The sequence below is a fragment of the Galeopterus variegatus genome, unplaced genomic scaffold (assembly GCF_000696425.1).
Source record: "Galeopterus variegatus unplaced genomic scaffold, G_variegatus-3.0.2 Scaffold18596, whole genome shotgun sequence".
NCBI classification, from domain to species: domain Eukaryota; kingdom Metazoa; phylum Chordata; class Mammalia; order Dermoptera; family Cynocephalidae; genus Galeopterus; species Galeopterus variegatus.
In genome coordinates, this window is record NW_007744707.1 from 2,010 (window position 1) to 9,648 (window position 7,639).

At 38.0% G+C, this 7,639-nt stretch overlaps 1 pseudogene; it reads right to left on the reverse strand.

Annotated features, from left to right (window-relative positions):
* Positions 1-747: 747 nt before the first annotated feature.
* LOC103582942 overlaps positions 748-7,639 on the reverse strand; it is a 9,225-nt pseudogene continuing 2,333 nt past the window's right edge.

The window sequence follows — 7,639 nt, forward strand, 5'->3', positions numbered from 1 at the left end:
TTGTTTTACAAATGTTGAGTTTGAGATGACTATTAGGCATCCCCACAGGGATGTCATGTGGACAGTTGGACATAGAAATTCAAGGGAGAGTTCCTCTCTGGAGAGATGAATTTGGGAGTCCTCAGGGTATGGGTGGCATTTATAACCATGAGTCTGGATGATGTTGCAAAAGAATAAAGGTACCTAGAGCGGTGAAGAGACCTGAGGACTGAGCCTTGAGGCCTTCCAGTGTCTGAAGTTTGGGAAGACACGGGAGACACATCAAAGGAGACTAAAGCATAGTAGCCAGTAAGGTGGAAGAAAATCCAAAATGATTTCAGGAAGTCATTCACGGGAGTCAAGGTTGCTGAAAAGTTGGTTAAGTGTAGAGAATCCAACCCTGGACTGAACGTGGTAGAGGACACTGATAGCTCTGCGAGAGCAGTTCTGGGTGTGCTGTCACAAACGCTTGTTAGATCGACCTCAGAAGGAAACGGACAGAGAAACACTGGGAACGTAGAGATCTCTCCTGGGGAATTTTGCTATAAAAGGAGCAGAAAAAAATGAGCCTGTAGCAAGAGTAGGATGTGGGGTCCAGAGAGGTTTTTTCTTTTTAATTAGAGGAATTCTAATCTATCGGATACTATTGAAAATGAACTAATCAAAGCAGAGAAGCTGACCCATGGGGAGAAGGAGCAGAGCTGTGTCCTAGAGGAGGCAAGAGTGTTTGAGTCTAACACAAGTGGAATCCCGTAGCTTTGAGTTACTCTAGAGACCCAAGTCCAAAGCAAAAGACGCATCACAGAAAATTGTGCTGATGACTTTCCTCAAGGCTCCCTTCATGTCCCTGTTCCTCAGGCTGTAGATAAAGGGGTTCATCACTGGAGGGACCACAGTGTACATCATTGAAGCCACTGCAGATGATCTGGGTGAGTCAGTAACTGCAGAGCTAATGTACATTTCAAACCTGTCCCGTAGAGCAAGGAAACAACTGAGAAGTGACACCTACAAAGTGGAAAACATTTTATGTTTCTTCCCACTGATTGCACTTTCAAAACAGAGAAGATAATGTGAATATAAAAGGAAATTATTCCAGACAGAGGAACACCACCAATATGCCAACTGAAATATATATCAGGAAGTTACTAATGAGGGTATCAGAACAGGTAAGGTTGACGACCTGAACAACTTCACAGAAGAGGGGGATTCCAGGTCTGCGCAGAGGGACAGCAGTGGCACCAGCAGACTGTGCAGCAGGGTGTCCACAATGGTAACAGACAGAAAGACTAGGATCAGCAGGTCACAGAGGCGGAGGTTCATAATGAACACGTACCTCAGAGGGTAGCAAATGACAACACGTCAGTCACAGGCCATTGCTGCAAGGAAACAATTTCCCAAGCCACCAAAAACCAGGACAAAGAAGACCTGGGTGGGTCCAGGGTGCTGTGTAAATGACGCCCTGGTTCTGCTCTTGGACGTTCACTAGCATCTTTGGGATCATGTTGTGCCTAGACAGGTGTCAGTAAAGGACAGCTCAGAGAGAAAAAAATCCATGGGGATTTGGAGGTGGGAGTGAAAGGTGACAGGATGATGAGCAGGTTTCCCAGACTGGTGACCGGGAACTTGGACACGAACTGACTGAAGAGGAGGCGCTGCCATTCTGGACCCTCCACCAGTCCCAGAAGAAGGAATCCTGAAGCAGCTGCTTGGTTTCTAGCTTTTATGCTGTTGATGAATCTGATGGAAAAGGTGGTGTAATAAGACAACAAAACGTATGGACCAGCAGCAGCAGGGGGGACAAGCGAAGTCTTGGTCCCCACTTCAGACTTATTGCTGATAAACTCTGGGGATCAGGATGAACAGTCCACGCTTTCACAAACCCTCCAGGTGTTTTGATGGATGGTGAATTTTCAGAACGACTTTTTTAAAAAACAAAAACAAAACTCTCATGTTATTGTGAACCCAAATGAGTATCCAAATCTTTCCCTCCTCTTACTTTCTCTCTTCCGTTCCTCTTTNATGAATCTGATGGAAAAGGTGGTGTAATAAGACAACAAAACGTATGGACCAGCAGCAGCAGCAGCAGCAGCAGCAGTGGGGACAAGCGAAGTCTTGGTCCCCACTTCAGACTTATTGCTGATAAACTCTGGGGATCAGGATGAACAGTCCACGCTTTCACAAACCCTCCAGGTGTTTTGATGGATGGTGAATTTTCAGAACGACTTTTTTAAAAAACAAAAACAAAACTCTCATGTTATTGTGAACCCAAATGAGTATCCAAATCTTTCCCTCCTCTTACTTTCTCTCTTCCGTTCCTCTTTTAAACCCTCCAGGTGTTTTGATGGATGGTGAATTTTCAGAACGACTTTTTTAAAAAACAAAAACAAAACTCTCATGTTATCGTGAACCCAAATGAGTATCCAAATCTTTCCCTCCTCTTACTTTCTCTCTTCCGTTCCTCTTTTCCCACTCCTTTTCCCTCCAATCCCTATATTGAAACAAATGTTTTATTGAACACCAACTTTGTTCCTTAAAACAAAGTGTAAGACATGGATTTTCAACCAGATTTAGTACATGCCTTCAAACAAACAAAAAGAGGAGCAAAAGTTATGCAATCTGTCTTCTAAAGCAACGATTCCCAGTCTCTGGCTTGCTTCAGAATCAATTGAAGGCCTTGTCAAATTACAGATGTGTCAGTTCATGCTCCCCCCACCCCCATTTACCCATGAAGACACTTAGCTAAGGTGACGTTACATCGTGGATGTGAAACACACAGTTAGTCATCGGCAAAGACTGAGCTCAGCTCAGATCGTCTGAGTACTGAGTTGAGTGGACCAACCTCTGTTAGGACTTCTAGATAGTACAGAATTGGCATCTTTAAATGATCCAGCAGATCTCATAATCTCCTTTTATACCTTTAATATTTTCTTCCTGAACAAAGCCCCCAAGTTTTCCCCTTGCCTTCAAGGTATGTCTGCTTCCACCTATGAAATTGGTTGCACAGGTGAAAGGCATCCAGCCAGGTGGACCTGAGCAAAGATTAAAAAATACTGCCTTTGAACTTGAAGTTCTTAAGACAACCCCATGGAAACACAAGCCATCTTCTTTAGCAATTAACCCTAAGAGAAGCTGGGCAACCATATCTGTGAGATTCTCTGTCTTATCCTAAGGGAGCTCTTCCCTTCAGGTGACAGGTGGCATATAATCAGCATTTAAAAACAGCTAAATGAAAGAAAGAGAGAAATGCATAGACTCCTAAGAAAACAGATGAAAAGTGAAATAATTTGTTGGTATTCATCGGTTGGGCTCCAATGAAGTGTGGGTCAGACTGCACCGGACACTGGCTTTTGAGGGTGTTCCAAAGATAGGTTTCATGATCAGTTCTCAGATAGTCTTATTTTGTGGATTAAGATGAGATCCTTGAAAACAGAGACATTGGATCCTCTCACACAGGGAAGGATTAGTTGGTTCAGTCCTGAGTGCATCAATGTATTGCCTATTATTCTTGAGAACCAATGATTTAGAAAGTCTTTAAAGATGTTTTAAGGACAAAGAGCTCATTAGGATTCTGATGTTTAGAGCTGAATGGCCCTAGACAAACTCAGCTTCACCAGTAAGGAAATCTGAGCCAAGCACAGAGCTGTGAAAACAGACAACCATAGCAAAACACAACCGTTTGGACTCAGACACACCTTCATTTATCCTAGGTTTCAGCACTTGCTTTGAGAAATAGGTTATTTTTACAACTGTGTGAAAAAAGTCTATATCCACGTTTGTGTTATGGGAATTATCATGAAAACTTTTAGGGATGTCGATAGAATAAAAAAAGCAAATAAACAGTATCACCAATAACAGTGCATGACTTATGGAACCCTCTCAGTGATGTGTCTCTGGCATGAATGTGACTGTACAACCTGGCACGGGTCATTACAGGAAAGATAATGAGGAGTAGGACAAAACAAAAGAAGAGGAAAGGAAAGAACAACCCTGGTATGAGAACTGGAAACTTCAGGGAGCGCTGCATGTGCTGAAATATCGCTCATGTGTACAAGCAGGGGGAGGAAACAAGCCACATGAACATCAATAAATAATATCAATGTTCATTTGGCATGGGCATAGATAAAATACATAGAAAAATGATTAAGTTAGACTGAGATGTATCAACACACATAACACAAACTCAAAACAATAAATAATTTGCCTAACATGGCATATGTAGTATGAAAAAAATAAGTTTAAAAATTACACTGATACTATAAATTTTTATTTTTTATTATGAAATATTTTTAGCATCCCAAGAAGTACAGAGAAAAGCAACAAAAGCCTGATTTTCACCACTCAGCATCATCAAATTAAAATTTATTGCCCTACTTGTATTATGCATTTTCAAATAAATAAAATAGTCTATATTTATTTGAGCCAATCCCCTGTTATTTTTTTCATATTCTCAATGCATTTTTCCTCCTACAGGGGACCACTCTGCTGAATTTGGTATTATTCCCATGCATTTTCAACATGTTTAGTATGATTCTATCTATAAATAATGCTATTATTTGCATTTAAAATTTTTGTATATTACACATGTCATTTTACAGTTGGTTTTTAAGATAATGCGTTTGATATCTTATCAGCCTGGGTACCTTTTATTAGGGTTCATTACATTTAAGTTGTCACTTTTTACCACTGTCTTACAACATCACAATTTATTTATTTCTTCTTAAACTGATGGGCATTTAAATTGTAACACTTGCACGTACATATGCACACACATTATTTTAAACAGTTTAAAACAATGTTTATGGACCCAACAAATTCAAAACTGTAGTTGCCTCTGAGAATGGAGCAGAGTTTAAATGAAATGTCATCACTCAGCACACTATTATGGCACTTTAAGAAGAAAACAATTATGGCAGATGTTACAATTTAATAATTATGGAAATGGATACACAGTCACCTGTCTGTTATTCTGTACTATTCTGTTTTTTAAAATATTTCATAGGTTAATAAACAGATAAGGCTAGACTGGGGACTTAGCCCATGCATCCATGTCCTCTGCCAGAGTCCTCATAGGCAGAAACCAGGATCAAGTTTAAAGATTACCTTTACAAAGGGATATCAAAAACCAAAAATGGAAGGGTACCTAGAAGCTAATCATACACCTCTTCACCCAGAATTTTTTTTAATTTAGAAAATTCTAGAACATTTATCAAAATTGTGCAAAACAATGTTTCTATTTAGGATGAAAAAGTCCCTAGAACTTTAGAGTCAGAGTAGGAGATTAGCAGATTGATATCTGTTCACATATTGGTGTAAAGATTCAAGCAAATATGTAAGATGGCAGACAATTAGGTAAGCACTTAATATGAAAATGTATAAATGGAACTCACACAACTCAATACCAACCAGCCAACCAACAAACTCTCACAAATAAAATTGGGCAAAGGACGTAAATAGACATTCTCCCAAACAAGACATACAAATGACCAACAGAATTATGAAAAGGTTCTCAGCATCACTAAAAATCATCAAAATCCAAATAAAAACCACAAGAAGATATCACTTCACACCTGTTAGAACTTCTAAGTAAAGCACAGAGGGATAAATACCGCATGCACTCACACATACGTAGAGCTAAGAGAGAAAGAAGGAAGGAAAGAAAGACCACAGTCGTGCGACGGACTTGCAGAGGGAGAGAACATTCCTTGGGCTACAAAGTGGAGCTGGGGGGGGAATAGGGGAGGGGGAGAGAGATTGGGGATAATTGGGTGGGGGACACAGGGTACAAATGCAATTTGTGGTGATGGGTATGCTGCCAGTATGAATCTGGCCCTCACATCATGGGCACAAGGGGTGACAATCAGCTTTGTATCTCATGAATATTCATAACCAATAAAAAAACTATTACAAACACAGACAATAGGTAACGAGTGCTTGTGAGGATGTTGCAAAAAGAAGACCCTTGTACACTGTTGGTGAGGATGTAAATTGGTACAGCCATTATGAAAAGCAGTATGGAGTTTTTTCAAGAAAACTAAATATAGAACTACCATATGATCCAGCAATCTCACTACGGGGTATATATCCAAAAGATTAAGAGTACAGTTCAATTCCAAAAAAAAAAAAAAAAAATTCAACTAAACATAAAATAAGGCATTAACAGAGACAATAGGAAACAAAAAGTTATAAAACATACAAAACACAAACAGAAAAATGGCAGAAGTAAGTACCTCCTCACCAGTAATTGCATTAAGGGTAAAAGGATTAAGTTGCCCAAACAAAAGATAGTGCTTGGCAGAATGGTTATGAAAAATTATCCAACAGCATCTGCAAGACACTTACTTTAGATTTAAGACAAAGTAGGATAAAAGTGAGAGTATTTATATTTCTATCAGTAGGGATATATATTTCATCAAATTGTAACCAAATGACAGCTGGGGAGGCTATACAAATAATGGAAAGTAGACATTAGGTCAAAATGGTTAGACAAATCAATATACATTGATACAAGGGTAAATTCACCAAAGTGGTATAACAATTATAAACACATTTCCACTAAACAACAGGGCCCCAAAATACATGAAACATTGACAAATTAAGCTACCTATAGACTAAGCACTTGTTTGTCCAAAAAAAGATAAAGATTATCTCCACAAAAGGCACACACTTAAAGAGAAAATTTCAATACACATAACTAAGACTAAAATCCTGATTACATAAAGAACTCATGTGAATTACAAATAAAATGATGAACAGCTCAGTAGAAATATCACAAAGAAACATTTAACAGAAAGAAAATAAATGGACCCCAAATACACTTATGAAACAAAGATTTTCAATCTTGTAATAAGAGTTGTGCCATTTAACAAAATGATTTTTAAACCCACTAGGTTGTCAGCATAAATTAAAAACTGTTGGTGATTGTGTGGATCACTAGGAACTTTTAATGTGTATGCAAAGAGATTCACCCACTAAAGAAAACTACTTGGAACTACTCAAAGAATAGATACTTTGTTACCCTGAATAATTCCACCCCAAGTATCAAACTCTTTTTCATTTCCATAAGGAGACGTATACAAGAATATTTAAAAGATTTATTCATAACAGCAGAAAAATATTAACAATCAAAGTTTCTATCAATATCAGAAAGAATACCAATTTTGAAAAGTCACCATACATAATGTAAAAATATACTGTATTAAAAATAAATTAAATACTGGTATACCCAGTAACATGCTTGAATCTTTAAAGTGCAATAATGTAAAAACATTCAGAACACAAAATTCAAACAATAATATTAAACTTTTAACAAGTTTTGAAAAAAGCAAATGTATAAATTGGACAGGAATACATACAGGGGTCATAAGACAATGACATTTAATTCTATTGCCATTTCCACTGGACAAATAGGATCAAATACTGATAATTTCCTTCACAGATTTCAACCTAGTAAAAAAAAAGAACATCAAAGAAAGTGATAAATATAGAATTTAGACTAATGATTGCTACTTGCAGTGAAGATACCTGCTATGATGAAGAAACCCTTCAGGTAAATACTATGGTGATGTCATTACTTTACTATTGGCCCCTGAATATGTACATGTATTTTCATTATGTTACTATTCTTTCAAAATTACAGATAGATTTTAGGCACAACTTTGTA